The sequence below is a fragment of the Oryctolagus cuniculus genome, chromosome 6 (assembly GCF_964237555.1).
Source record: "Oryctolagus cuniculus chromosome 6, mOryCun1.1, whole genome shotgun sequence".
NCBI lineage: Eukaryota > Metazoa > Chordata > Mammalia > Lagomorpha > Leporidae > Oryctolagus > Oryctolagus cuniculus.
In genome coordinates this window covers 104,398,409-104,414,206 of record NC_091437.1, presented here as the reverse complement: position 1 = coordinate 104,414,206, position 15,798 = coordinate 104,398,409, and the positions used below count along the sequence as shown (strand labels likewise).

Sequence of the window (15,798 nt, the reverse complement as noted above, 5' to 3'; positions counted from 1 at the left end):
TTATATTTTAACTTCAACTTTGATGCAAGAGTTTCCTAGAGAATCATTTTGAAACTCCAAGTATCTATGAATGTTGATATATAATTTTGAATTTTACTGGAATGCTATTTTAAGTATGACCTGTATATTTAGCCACTTGGGAAATTTACTGGAATTTCTTAAATGGCCCACTGTATCAACCAACTTGAGCAATATTTTGAGGAAAATGGAAAAGAAGAAATAATTTGAAACAAGAAATGTCAATTCTCAATCTAATAACAATCTATCAGAGTATTTTATGTCATTTATCTTATATCTAATTTCTTAGAAAAGTTGAAAGTGGTAATAATATTTTCCAAAATAATTGCCTTGTTTTTATCTCCTTCTCTTTTTAACTAGCAGTTTCTTCTCTATATACATCAATATCAGGTTATTTGCTTCTTAATGTTTGATTATGCCAGGTTATATCTTCAGTGTTGATATCAATGTTTATCTTTCTTCCATTTATTAACTTTGTTTTAGAATTATATTTCAATGGCAACTAATGTCCCCCATCCCTTAATTTAATTAGTATACTACATATATCTTTGCCCATCTTTTCCTTTTTTACATTTGTGTTCTTTTGTTTTTGCATAAGTTTTGTGTAGAGTGCATATTTAGACATTTTGGAGTGTCTAAAATTTAATCTTTGTATTTCTCAAGTGAGTTTAGCTCTTTTCTAATTTATGGTTCTACATGAAATATTTAATCATATGCACATCACTGCATTTCATGCTCTGTTTACTTTGTGCTTTCTTTTCATTTCTTTTTACTTGCATTTCCTTGTATTAATATTTTGTTTGCTTAATTCCAGTGGTGATTTATAAGGCATCTTGATTTTAGGTTTCTACTGATCATTTGAAAATTAATCTTTTAAAATTTTCATGTGATATGTACATGTAGAATTTTCTACATTGATACAGGAGTGCTATCCATTGACTTCCTTCTATGAAAGATGTTAAATGTATTACACTTTACCTTTACCTCCTCTCCTCTAACCCCAGCCTCAAGCTACATGTCAAGTTTAATAAAAGACAATCTGAACCAAGTAGATCCAGTTTCATCTTAATACATGTTATGTGCGTTCCATTTAAAAATTATTTATATATTTACATGAATTTTAGAGCTACTGATGAACTAAAACAAAATTAAAATAATTCCAATTATTACTGGCTGCCATTTTATATTATGACTTCTTCATTATTGGGATCTCTGTTTTAACTAATCTGTTAATTGATGAATTCTATCAGAAGTGAACATTAGCAGTGTATTTTCTGAGAGTTGGTATTTGAGAAAATAACTTTCTGTTACCAAAGTACAAGACCAATAACCTAGTTAAGTATTAGGATTTTCAGTGATAACATTTTCACTTAAAAAATAATAGCAATTAAAAAAAATGAAATCCTGACATTTGCAGCAACCTGGATGAAACTGGAGATATTTATGCAAACTGAAATAAGTCAGACACAGAAAGACAAACTCCACGTTTTATCTCACATGTAGAATTTAAAATATTTAGAGTATTGGGGCCAGTGCTGTGGCGTATTGGATTAAGCCTCTGCCAGTGCTGCCGACATCCCATATGGACTCTGGTTCAAGTCCCAGCTGCTCTACTTCCAATCCAGCTCTCTGCTATGGCCTGGGAAAGCAGCAGAAGATGGCCCAAGTCCTTGGGCCCCCGCATCCATGTGGGAGACCCAGAAGAGGCCTGGCTTTGGATCAGTGCAGCTCTGGTTGTTGCAGCCAGCTGGGGAATGAACCAGTGGTTGAAGACTTCTCTCTCTCTGCCTCTCCTTCTCTCTCTGTGTAACTCTTTCAAATAAATAAATAAATCTTTAAATATATATATAGAGAGAGTATAAAAATGCACAGATGCCATATTATTAGGTATCTAGATGGCTATATACATTGTCTTCACTGAATTATACCCTCTAAATAGTAATATATCCTTCTTTCCTCACTTTTTGATCTTTGTCATGAATCCCATGTTCTGTGATACTAATATCACTCATTTCAAGTATAATAGTATACCTTTGTTATGTATAGAATATCTACATAGGAAACAAACACTGTGAAAACACTAACCCCAGCTATATATATTAATACATAAATAAATATGGGGGGAAATGTTTTTTTTCCTTCAGGTGTTTGGTAATGTGTAATAATTCTGATGTCAACATTTACACAATTTTAATAATTAAAAGAAAAATCAGGCAGAGGTCCGGTTGTCCTTGGGGAAAAAAGTGAGGTATGAAAATTCTCTATAGCTTATGTACAGCCTTTGACTCTCTTCAATTCCTTTCATGTTATCCACTCCTGCAAAAGAAGCAAACCTTTACAGGATGTTCTTCTACCCATTGCTTAATTGCCCACACTAGAGAGAAGGCATGGGATAACTGGGCCTCCCCTATGTTAGGAGCCATCCTTCATGCTGTCAATTCTCCACTTGGTTTGAACTATGCATACCAGAAGCAAATACTGCATCCCTGTAATTCTACTGGTGGAACCCAAGGCAGTATGATAAAAAAAAAAAAAAAAAAAAAAACAGAAAAATAATCCAAGCATCATTCCCTTGTGCCCCTGCTGCAAGTGCTACATATCTAATTTTCCTTCATCATTTACAACCTGGTTTAGATAATAAAAATTATTCTACTCCCCATCCCCAACCTTCCATATTCATTTATACTTCTGAAACCAACTTTTGCTCCTTATAACAAGATGCACAGCCAAGATTCATAAGTATTGGCATTACCCACACAAAACAAAGACTCTCTGGAATAAAAACAGATGAAATAGATCTAAATGGCTCTGTTTTGATTTTTTAAAGATTTTCTTTGCAATTAGAGAGACAGCACAAGAAAGACAGAGAGTTCCCATCCATTGGTTCACTGCCCAAATGCCTTGGATGGCTGGGGCTGAACTGAAGCAGAAGCCGGGAACTGGGAACTGAATTCAAATCTCTCACATGGGTGGTAGAAACTCAAATGCTGAGTCATCACCACTGCCTCCCAGGAAGTTGGAGTCAAGAGTCAGCTGGGGGTTGACCTCACACCCCAGTAGGAAACCTGGCTATCTTAATGGGTATAACATTAGGTCAAATACTCTCCCCTACTTTGACTTTTCCTGAACTTACCTTTGGTTTTGTATAGCATCTGCCTTTGTAAAAGATATTAAAGGAGAGCTTTCTTTGGAACTCATAAATGTATTTACCGTTAAGATACTGATGACAATGTTGTTAATTATCTTGTACAGTTGGGCTGTTATGGTTAGGTTCAGCCTTAACCTAGGTTTTAAAATATTTTCACTGAGCAGAATTATAAATCTTGTTCTCATAGTACATCCCAAAACCCAAAATTAGCCTATTATAGTCCAGTTTCAGTATCTGAGTTCTGCTCTAATAAGGCAATATCTTTTTAAAAAATATTTTATTTATTTATTTGAGAAGTAGAGTTACAGATAGTGAGAGGGAGAGGCAGAGAGAAAGGTTTTTCTTCCGTTGGTTTACTCCCCAGATGGCCGCAATGGCTGGAGCTGCGCCAATCCAAAGCCAGAAGCCAGAATCTTCTTCCGAGTCTCCCACATGGGTGCAAGGGCCCAAGGAATTGGGCCATCTTCTACTGCTTTCCCGGGCCATAGAAGAGAGCTGGATTGAAAGAGGGACAGCCAGGACTAGCACCGACACCAATATGGGATGCTGGCACCACAGACGGAGGATTAACCTACTGCACCACAGCGCCGGCTCCAGCTATATCATATTATGTCTTTGTTCTTGTTCTCCTCAGTCCTCCTGGGTAGGAGGCTGCTGTTTCTAAACTCCAGATCCTGTGGTAGAATGATGTCCATCTGGTGTCAGATGACTGCCCTGATCTAAGCTCTTCCCCACTCCGTACAGCCTTCTGTTCTCCGTGCAGCTCTTGCTCATTGATTGCACCTTTCACTGGAGCCTGCTCATTTCCTTCCAACTGCATGCCCCAAAGGCTCTCCTGGTTATTCTATCATATCTCAGTGGGTTGGTGTGTCCCTAAGAACCTAATTTCTTATTCACAACCTGTCCTGACATTCTCCAAGCCCCCACCAATAATACAATGCTGATTTTTCACCAAAACCAATTACCTGGAATTGCCAATGATTCAGCAATTATATGACAGCAATAAATATTTGCATATTTTCATACTATTTACTGACTATGCCAGAATGTATAAAAGGAGGCTTTCAAGGCTCATTCCCAGTCATCTGATATTAAAAATCCATCCCATTAAGATGACAGGGTGGCCATTTGTTACAGCATTTAAATCAGCATTTGGGATGCCTACATCCCAGTTCCCTGGGTTTCAGTATTGTTTCCATTTCCAATATCACTTCCTGTTAAAGCACCCTGGCAAGCAACACGTGATGGTTCCAGTATTTGGGTTCCTGCCACCCACAAAAGAAGGAAAACCAGATTGAATTCCAGGATCCTTATTTTGTCCTGGCACAGACTCAGCTGTTGCAGACAGATAAGGAGTAAACTAGCAGATAGAATCTCTCTTCCTCTCTCTCCCTCTCTCTCTCTCTAATATGTAAAATAAATAAATAAGAAATATAAAAATATTAAGATAGTGCCTACTCCATTCTACACAATTTTATCTCCTTTCACATGTAAATAACTGACTTGTTCTTGGACATGCACTTTTAATTTGCCTTTAATCATTCTCACAAAGGAAGCTATGTGTGGTTATTTTTCGACCATTGAGTAGCATGAAGAAGCAATAAACACACAGGTATCTCTACTTGTTTGGTACACCTCTAAGTAAACCTTAAAATTATTTCCACAAAACTTTTGTAGTAGGAAAGTTGTAATTAAATCATTGAAATTTTTATTATAAGTAAGGAAATGTTTATAATATCAGGCAGAAATGAATTTTTTTAGAAATTCATTTGTATAGATAGATGTGTAGACCAATGGAACAGAATAGAAAATCAAGAAATTAATCCATGTATCTATAACCAACCTATCTTTGACAAAGGAGCTAAAATCAGTCTATGGAGCTAGGACAGTCTCTTCAACAAATGGTCCTGGGAAAATCGGATCTCCATGTGCAGAAGTATGAAACAAGACCCCTACCTTATACCTTACACAAAAATCTATTCAAAATGGATCAGAAACCTAAATCTACAACCACCAAATTACTAGAGAACATTGGGGAAACTCATTAAGATATTGGCATAGGCAAAGACTTCTTGGAAAAGACCCCAGAGCCACAGGAAATCAAAGCTGAAATATGGGATTACATCAAACTGAGAAGCTCTGTACTGCAAGAAACACTCTGCAAAGTGAAGAGGCAACTGACAGAATGGAAGAAAATAATCGCAAACTATGTAATGGATAAAAAATTAATACCCAGATTCAATAAAGTGCTCAAGAAACTCAACAACAACAAAATAATCCAGGTAAGAAATGGGGAAAGGAGTTAAACAATACTATACAGAAAATACCTGCAATTTTTAGACATACCATTGTAATCCAATGAAGTCATTTAAAAAGTAAGCTCCAGCAGACCACAAGGAAATGTAACTAAGAAACTTATTTACAAGATGCTTGACATTTATAAGGAAGATAGATGGCTTTTGGAAATCTAGCACCCATCATTACTGGGGTAAATCAACTCTGCAGGGACTTGCTCTGCTTATAGGATATGGATAGATAGTTTCCTTTCCCATTCTGCACCGAATACAATTTGTAGGGGGAAAAAACTAAAGCACTTGATCTCCTTGGGAGAAAATAAAACCATGGATGAGGGAGAGAAAACATGACCTGACAATATTATACCTACTTTATCACATAAGTGCAAGAAACAGTCATTCCCAAACGTGAAAGGTATCAAGAGAACTAAAGACCTTTCTTAAATAAATCTCTTAACTTGAAATCTTACCAGTCAGCTAATTTGACCAAAACAAAGAAATAAGGAAAGGAGAATATGTGTTGAGCACTGAATTTATGGTTATGAAAAAGAATTCATGTTTTTGACAATGGAAAATACAATTTGAGACAAACCGGGTTCTAAAAGAGAGGAGATACAGGAAGTAAAGTAATACTTTCAAAGTAGGTAATGAGTCAATATTGTCCAAAATTAGAATATGGAATTAAGGTAACACAATGACTCAAACAAGTTACACACTCTTATTTAATACCTGTTAAGTAAAATAAAGCAGCATCTGCAGGACAAGATTTTAGGTACTTTTTATACAAAAGATCCAACATGTGTGCCATAGTACCATAATACACAGTAGACTGAGTTTCTCATTTTTAACCAAAAAACAAAATCTGTTACTTATTTATTTTACTTTTGTTCTCTCTTAGAATCCATAGATTTAAAGGCTCCCTCTGGTGGTTAAATGAAATATAAATGTTATTTGTTACTAATATATAATTTAAAAAGCTCAAATAAAAACCAATGATATATCTTGAAATAACTTTGTATAGAATATGAAAGTTTTCTGATTTTTGATATCTGGGACTCATCATGATAAGGCAATTGTAGTGATGAATACGATGATGACATAATTTTTCTCAACTCTATGACTCGTGCTGATTGCTACAAGCTTGAACAATGTAGTTCAAAACCATCTGGCAAAAACAAGCAGGCCGGCACCGCGGCTCACTAGGCTAATCCTCCGCCTTGCGGCGCCGCCACACCTGGTTCTAGTCCCGGTCGGGGCGCCGGATTCTGTCCCGGTTGCCCCTCTTCCAGGCCAGCTCTCTGCTATGGCCAGGGAGTGCAGTGGAGGATGGCCCAAGTCCTTGGGCCCTGCACCCCATGGGAGACCAGGAGAAGCACCTGGCTCCTGCCATCGGATCAGCGTGGTGCGCCAGCTGCAGCGTGCCGGCCCTGTTGGCCATTGGAGGGTGAACCAATAGCAAAGGAAGACCTTTCTCTCTGTCTCTCTCTCTCTCTCACTGTCCACTCTGCCTGTCAAAAAATAAAAAAAAAAAAAAATTAAAAAAAATAAAAAACAAGCAAAGAAGGGAAAATTAATTAAAAACAAATTATACATTTTAAAAAGTACAATTTAAAAATTAAGTTTCTAGAAAGCAAAATGGAAACTGAGAAGACATTTTGAGGTTTTAAATAGCACAAAAGTTCTGAAGTGTTTAAATATCAATAAACACAGAATCAAAAATATTAGAAACATTTTCATTGTTATAAGAACTATGTGATCATTACTTTGACAAATTTTTCTAGCAACTCTGAGAAAAGATATAATAGCTTTAATAGAGAAATTTCGCTTAAAAGTCTGATAGAAGCGTTCATTTCTCTCTTACTCTTTCCTAGGTCTCATATGAAGGACTGGACTTGTTGTATGGCTCTTCCTCAGCTTCTCTCTCCTTTCAATGAGCACAGTCTGCTTCTGCGTATCATGAGAGCCACAACCGCCTGCTGGAACATGGGAAAAGGACCTGGAAATTCTATTCTGCTGAAGTTAAAGGAAGCAACAGAAATTCCTACTATTGTCAGGCAACTTTATCAAGCACATTATCTGGCTAATGATATAAATAGCATTAAATGGGGTGGCAAGTGGATGTTCTGGAAGGAGAGCATCAAGAGGAACAATGGTTTTTAATTCTGGAAAATCTTCCGGCTACGTGAAGACCGGTACCTCCTCCCATCATTTCAGTCTTCACCAATTCTTTACGTTTTTTTTTTCCACATGAATGCACAAGGACATCAGGAAGAAAATAAGTCATATTAATCTCTTCCTCTGTAACTGATTAAAGCACAGTTTTATTATTCTACTTTAATAAGTAAATAATAATAATAATGAAGTTCAGAGGGAAAAGGCAAAAAATCTAGGAAGACAAAATTACTGCTGTAGGCTTATAGACTCTGCTTTCAGAATTTGACCACCCTCAGAAACTCTCAAACAATGTTACATGAGGAAAGCATATTTTGCCTCACCTCTGAGACCATGTACATCTATTCATACAAGTGTACTTGCTACACATTCATCTTCATGTAGCCCAGACCATCTTTAGGTAAATGCAACAAAACGAGACAAAGGGTTATCTGTCTCACAAGGTCATAGGACCTGGAGTTCCTCCTGCCCTGCCCTGGATAGCTCCACTGAATGGTCTGAGAAAAATCTTAGGAGCTAGTTACTTAGCTGTTGATTGTATAATCAGGGAGAAAGCTTTAAGAGCAAAATTAAGATTGAGGAGCACCTCTAAGATTGAAAGATGGCAAGGGTAATGGCAGTCACAGAGAACAAGGGCCCCCACCTCCCAGTAAATACTTTCTATACCCACAGAGTAGTCTTCCAAACATGCTTCAGTTGGATATTTGAAGAGCCATAGTCCTAGGAAGAAAAAAGTACATTCTTAGGTCAAGTAGGCTTGGAACATGGTTCAAATTGTATCGCCTATTAGGGATGAAAAAAAGAATATGAAAGAGGAATAGAGGGAGAAGAAGAGGGAGTAGAGGAGGAAGGTACAGATAAGAGGAGAAAGAAAAAACTCAAGGTAACTTTGATTCACTTAGAATTTCTCAAACACATATGACAATTAAACCTGTCTTTTCCATTTGAGCAGTCTATAAACACTCTGAGGAACTTATATGCAACTTGTTAATAGAATTAGCTTCATTAATAGAATTCATGTGAATGTAGGAGCTAAAAATATATTTTATATGTGTGTATATAAATATATAATTGTATACAATTTACAATTCCTACATGGCTTTGTAATGGCCTAGTGCTAGACATTCTCCAACCTCTGGATCCTCACACACTGAGATCCTGATAATAATGTTCTTGGGTGGAGCCCAAAATATGATATATTTATAAGTACCTGGGTCACCAGAAATTGCAAACCCAACGTAAACAGTAAAAAGATACCACTTTCTCCTGGGTTGCTTATCCTTGGTTTTCCTCCCAATTTCCCTCCCCTTTTTGCTCAATGTTATTATTGAGGAAAACTCATCATTCCTCTCCTTCCCTAACAGTTGGTTCAAAAGGGCAAGAGTAATGGCAGCAAAAAGAAGCAAAAACAAGAAGAGAGAATATGGACACAAATGGACTCTGGACCAATCTCCACCTATCTGCTCTTATGCTTAATCTCTGGAAAAAGACCTCAATGCTTCTCTGAAAATCAGATTATTTTACACTAAGCTCTATAAACCACACCTAGAGTCATCACTTAGAGAGAGCTTACCTAATTTTGTAACTAAATGGGTGAAAGAGAGAATATAAAAGGGGGGAAAAAAGACGTTTGGTGTTTGGGGCTAGTGGGAATTCCTATTACCAGTGTTATCTTTGTATGAATATGGGTGAAGTGAATGGATACAAGGAGCTCAATAATCCACAGCCTTGGCCACAGTTGGAAGGACATCTGAAACACAACACTAGGCTTCTGGTGATTGCTTCTACGATTCCCACATGCAACCTCACCATCTTGTCAGTCCTGAGAATATCGCCATGAGACATTTCAGTGATACATTTCTTAAACTTCAATCTCCCAGAAAGAAAGAGCCTAATGGGCCTGTACCCAGATTCTGCCCTTCAACCAGGTCGGATCTTGTTCTCAAGATACTCTTCAGTGGCGCTCTGCCATGACTGCCTGACTCTACCATTGTGTACTCAAATAATGACATCAGGAAGCATTTGGTTACAGCCAAGCCCTAGTGACTGGTCTCCCTATGCACAGGGCCTGACAATCTCCTGAAATGTTGATTCCCACTCCATCCTCAGCTCTGACCCTTTATCTACTTTTTTTCAGTTTCTAACACTTGATGGCATTTCTGGACTCCAGGCTCAGTAACCAGACTGAACAACACTAGGTCACGTGTCAGAGGCTACACCCCATAGATAGATCTTGTCAGTCCCTTCTGTTGTGTATCAATACTTTATGATAAGGGTCCTGACCCTAAATCCTGGCTCTCTAGGAGGTACCAACCACCTGGGCTTCAAATTGCCTACAGAAGTGTAAGTCATACATGCCATGTCCCTGCAGGACTCTAGGGCTGCATTATTAGGAATGAGATGGATTCAGTTCTCCAGTCATCCCCCTCCCCTCACCACCTGGCCACCGTCCATTGAGCCAGCCTTCTGGGGAGGCTAGTTTCCCACTCTGGCTTGCTTCCTAGCTTCCAACAAGACCTCAGCAGACTTAATGCCAGAGCCCCCACTGAGATACTTACATCCAAGCATTTAAATTTGAATTCCTTCTCCAAAAAACATTGACAGCAGGTGTGAGAAAAGCATTTTATGGACTGTAAAACCCTATTTTCTGCCCCTGTGTCAGTTGCCTACCTGGGTTCCTAGCCTATCTGATATGTTTTTTGGAATCTTGATGGAAGAAGCTATGCCCTTTGACACTTACATGCTGTGAACCTGCAGAATAAACATCACTTGGAAACTTGGACACTGACAAGGTTTACTGTTTGCCCCTCCAGAGTGGTTTGCTTCAGCCACATCTGAAGCCACAGGTGTGGCTTAGCCAGGGAGAGCTGCACCAAAATGCAAAGAGGAGAGCTCCGAAACAATGCTGAGCAACACACGCATGGAGGATGCCTTGAGCCCATACCCCCAAACCAATCTGTCCTCAACTGTGAACTTGAAAGAGGCTGTGCAACTCCTTCAGGATTTTGTTTAGAAATTGCTTCCACTAGATGTGCTGGTATATCACTCTGAAACTCTCCCTAGCTGTCCATATTATCTAGTAGCATTCTGGAACTGCCACTTACAGAAACTCCAAGACAACTGAGACATTCCCTACAGCTACATTCTCCTGTGCTCTCACCAAAACTGCCTTCCATGCTCCATTCATGGCACTACAGGCATTTTCTAGCCTTCTTTTCTGAACTCATTCAGCTTCTGTCCACTACCCAGTTCCACAGCCACTTCCACATTGTTAGGTATGTATTATAGCACACTCCGCTTTTGCTACCAATTTTCTGACATAGCCCATTGCATGCTGCTATCACAGAATACCTGGGACTGGGTAATTTATAAAGAATAGAAATTTATTTCTCAGAGCTCTGGAGGCGGGGAAGTAAAATATCAAGGTATTGGCATCTGATGGCCTTCTTGGCATCTTTGGTAGGAGGAGAAAAGATAAAATAACACACTTTTGTGCATGAAAGTGAGAAGGGGGCTGAACTCATTCTTATAATGATAATGATATTAATGCATTCCCTACATATATACAGGAGACCATGAATCAAGTAAGCTGTTCTGTATTGCACATAGCAGGCCAAGCATCTCTTACACAGATGGGGAAAAGAGAGAGGGAGAACAGAAAGGCAGAAAAGAGAACTTTAGTTAAATTTGCAAGGATAAAATTTAGAAGACTTTTTCTTTGTTCTTAACTTCTCCACCTGCAGTTAGGAAATGATGCTCTTGTAACAGTATTTTCCAGTGTGTTCTACTAATTTTTTTTCTTTGTGATACTTTCTGGAAGAAAAACATAGAAAGGTATTGAGTTAAAATAATTTCTGGGAACTATTGAATATTGTGTCTGTCTTGCAGAGTCACAGAGCTCTTTGGTGTATCAATGGTGTTGAAAAGCTCCTCAGTAAACAATCAAGCTTACTTTTGCTTCATTAGTGTTAACGTTTATTTGACCATGGAAACCTTTTCTACTAACTTTTCTTAACATGACTTGGAACTGACACCTGAGGAACAGTCTTTGAGGACCACAGAGATGTTGACTATCTCATGTTTCAAATGACCAACTGCCCTAAAGATGTCTTACTCATTTGTTTTCACATGAAAGAAAAAGGTTTTGTGAGAACCTTTACAAAAACCTTCTTCCGAAAATTGAGAGATATATACAAAAAGAAATAAAAATGGAAAGGAAATTGTTTATCAGTTCTGAAACTAAATATTGCCAATGTTCTATCTCAAACTTTTGGCAGGAATTACTAACAAATACAGTCAATGTGCAAAGAAAAATATCCATTGTTAATGTGCAATTTCCCTTTTTTTTTTTTTTTTTTTTTTTTTTTGGAGGGGGGACAGGCAGAGTTAGACAGTGAGAGAGAGAGACAGAGGGAAAGGTCTTCCTTTTTCTGTTGGTTCACCCCCCAAGTGGCCGGTACCGCCGGTACGCTGCGGCCGGCGCGCTGTGTGGATCCGAAGCCAGGAGCCAGGTGCTTCCTCCTGGTCTCCCATGTGGGTTCAGGGCCCAGGGACCTGTCCCATCCTCCACTGTACTCCCAGGCCACAGCAGAGAGCTGGACTGGAAGAGGAGCAACCGGGACAGACCAAAGCCCCTACCGGGACTAGAACCTGGGGTGCCAGCGCCGCAGGCAGAGGATTAACCTAGTGAGCCGCAGTGCCAGCGCAACTTCCCCTTCTAAAAATGTGCACCTTTCAGGGCGGTATGTAAAGCAAATTCTTTCAACTCTCATTGAGGGAGTAATTGAAGAAAAGGGCCAGAACCACGGGAAGACTGGGAAGAAAGAGGCTTGGCCAAGGATTGTCCCTATCCTACGCAAGCCTAACGCAGAAAAGGAAACAACTGCTCCTCACTCTCCTGCTATTGTTTTCTCAACAGGGCTACTCTCAAGTGTTACATATTTTCTCCAACATGGCAGTGGGAAGGATATTTATAATCTAGGGCCTCTAGAAGCAAGGGTGAGCAACGGTCACAGATGCAAATGAGATTGGACAGGAAATAGGAGGGTGGGGGCCAGTGGCCTCACCAAACTAAAAGCCCTTAGTCCCTGGAGCTTTTCTTCAACTTAACTCCTCACCTAACCAGACAAAAGTAGGTGAATAATCCACACTCCTAGGAGCACTCCTTCCCACTACCAATGCAGGATGCACATGTAATCCACCCTGTTGTTCTTCCCCCAGCTCCCTCACCAACCCACCTGCACTCAAACTCATGCAGCACGCTAGAACGACATGGTACAAATGCCCCCAGAACATACAGAGAAAAAACAAAGAAATAAAGCTTTTTGTAGATGTAGCTCTTTTCCCACCAGCCTCAGGTACAGCCTAACTGAATTTATATTTTGAAGAATGAATTAAAATGGCAGCCAGGTAAACAGAAGGTAGAACCTCAAATAATCTGTACATGCTATTTTTGGAGCAAAATTACATACAGTCTTCTTGACTCAAAAATGTATCACAGCAAAGGTTGTATTTAAAATATGCCAAAAAGCACAGCATGCAAAACACAGATTTAGCAAATTCTCTGCAAAGAGATTTACTTTAGAAGAGAACAACTTCTTAAAAAGGAACTACAGTGTCAAGGGAATTGTAAATCTATAAAATAATATAAACTATTATCTACAGAGACTTCCCCTTCTTTTAAGTTCCCAGGAAGATAAGTACTTTATATGAAGCATTCAACCCTGTGCATACAAGTTTGAAAATTTGTTTGAAAGACATTTTCATGAAAAAAATACAGGTGAACCAAATTGTCTCCAAACAAATCAATAAATGAAAGCACTGACAAAGCTATTTTGTACAGCAAGTTGTTCCAGAAGAATTCCTTCACCTTTCAAGGCAGAGCTTATTTCTATGACCACAGAGGAAGAAGGAAAGATTCACATTGTTTTACAAGAAGTTAGTGTGACCCTAGCACAAACCCAACAAAGATAGCCCACAAATAATAAAACCACACCTCCATCGCAACATAAATTTAACAGGTCTGTACTAAAATGTTATCAAAATTCTACTATTATGTGACCAACTGATGCTCATTCCCAGAATATAAAAATGGTTCAATAATAGGTTTGTTAATATAATTTCCCCCACAAATAGGTTAAGAACATACTTTGCAATTGTTATAGTTATCAAAAACCTGTTCTACATCTTTCTTATCTTATTACTGAAGACTTTTAACATGATTTTAAAGAAAAAATAAAAGCTCAAACTAACAATCAGAAACTTTTTTCTAAACATTGTATTTAAGGTGTTTGGCACGCAGTTAAGATGCTGCTTGGGATGGCCACATCCCCTAATGGTATGTCTGGGTTCATGTCCAGCTCCACTTACAACGCTAGCTTCCTCGTAATGTGCACCTGGGAGGCAGCAGGTGACAATTCAAGTATTTGGTGGGTTGCTGCTATCCGTGTGGGAGAAACACAGTGAGTTCTGGGCTCTTGATTTCAGCTTGCCCTAGCTCTTGTGGGATTTTGAGAAGCAGTTGAGAAATGAACCAGTGAATGGAAGTTCCTTTCTCTCTCTCTCCTCCTCTTGGTCTCTCTGCCTTTCCAATAAAATGAAAATACATAAAAATTTTTTAAACATTGTTCTATAAATGCAACTTAAAGTGTTGCTGAAAAACGCTCTCTAAAACTATGTGAAGTGAAGATGGTAAAAGGGAAGCATTAGATAATAGAGACTCAGAATTTGTTAAATAACTTTGTTTGCATATAAAATAATTTTCTATATGAAGAAAAGAAGATATTGAGTAAAAATAACTTAAGGATCAGTGCCATGGCTCACTTGGTTATACCTCTGCCTGCAGCGCCAGCATCCCATATGGGTTGCTGGTTATAGTCCTGGTTGCTCCTCTTCCAGTCCGGCTCTCTGCTGGCCTGGGAAGGCAGTGGAGGATGGCTCAAGTGCTTGAGCCCTGCACCAGCATGGGAGACCAGGAAGAAGTACCTGGCTCCTGGCTTTGGATCAGCACAGTGTCAGCCATAGCGGCCTTTTGGGAAGTGAACCAATGGAAGAAAGACCTTTCTCTCTGTCTGTCTCTCTCTCACTGTCTATAACTCTATCTGTCAAATAAATAATAAAAAATTTTAAATATATGAGGTTAGAAAAAGCATCCGATTAAGAAATTAGTATTATTTTTTTGACAGGCAGAGTGGATAGTGAGAGAGACAGAGAGAAAGGTCTTCCTTTTGCCATTGGTTCACCCTCCAATGGCTGCCGCGGCCAGCACACTGCAGCCAGCACACCACGCTGATCCGATGGCAGGAGCCAGGTGCTTCTCCTGGTCTCCCATGGGGTGCAGGGCCCAAGCACCTGGGCCATCCTCCACTGCACTCCCAGGCCATAGCAGAGAGCTGGCCTGGAAGAGGGGCAACCGGGACAGAATCCAGCGCCCCCATCGGGACTAGAACCCAGTGTGCCAGCACCTCAGGAGGAGGATTAGCCTATTGAGCCACAGCGCCGGCTGAAATTAATATTTTTAAGTGTAGCTTTCCTATTCCAACAAACTAAAGAGCAAATTTAAATGAACTGTATCCCAGTCACAATAGTAACAACATTATATGCAGCAGCCTTATGGACATCAAAATGTTATTAGGGAGAAATGGGGATTCCATGTGCTTTTTTGTCCATGTTCCTGGTGTTCAGTTTTCTAAACTAAACAAAAACATGTATGGGTCCAGCGTGTGGCCTAGTGGCTAAGTTGCCGGTAGGGACACCTGCACTTTATAGCAGAGTTCCAGGTTCAAACCTCTGCTCTGCTCCTGATTCCAGCTGTCTGCTAATGTGCATCCTAGAAGACTCAAGCAGTTGCATCTCTGCTCCTATGTGGGAAACCTGGATTGGGTTCTCTGCTCTCATCTTTTGCCTGGCCCAACTGTGGATGTTGTGGACATCTGGAGAATGAATCAACAGATGGGAGGTTTCTCTCTGCTTCTGTCTCTTTTTCTCTTGAATATGTAAAATAAATGTATGTATTAATTTTATTATCAAAAATTTCAGACCTATTTTCTTTGAAACTTGAAAATAAAATACTTTAGAATAAACATTGAAAAATTTGGCCATCTATTTTAATAGATGATAACAATTTAATAGAGACTCATTTCATAGAATTATTTTTTAGCACTAGAA

The 15,798-nt window shown here is 39.0% G+C and overlaps 1 long non-coding RNA gene across 7 annotated transcripts in view; it reads right to left on the bottom strand.

Moving 5' to 3' along the window:
* The window catches only part of LOC103348070 (uncharacterized), a 61,515-nt gene that overhangs the window by 14,899 nt on the left and 30,818 nt on the right, over positions 1-15,798 (bottom strand). For 5 of the 7 annotated variants that reach the window (XR_007918635.2, XR_011389147.1, XR_011389148.1 and 2 more), the window contains exon 4: positions 7,322-8,352. This is a non-coding gene — a long non-coding RNA (uncharacterized lncRNA). Of the gene's footprint in view, positions 1-5,992; positions 6,969-7,321; positions 8,353-11,369; positions 11,446-15,798 lie in introns of those variants that run through there. The other 2 variants (XR_007918637.2, XR_011389151.1) reach the window with 2 other exon arrangements.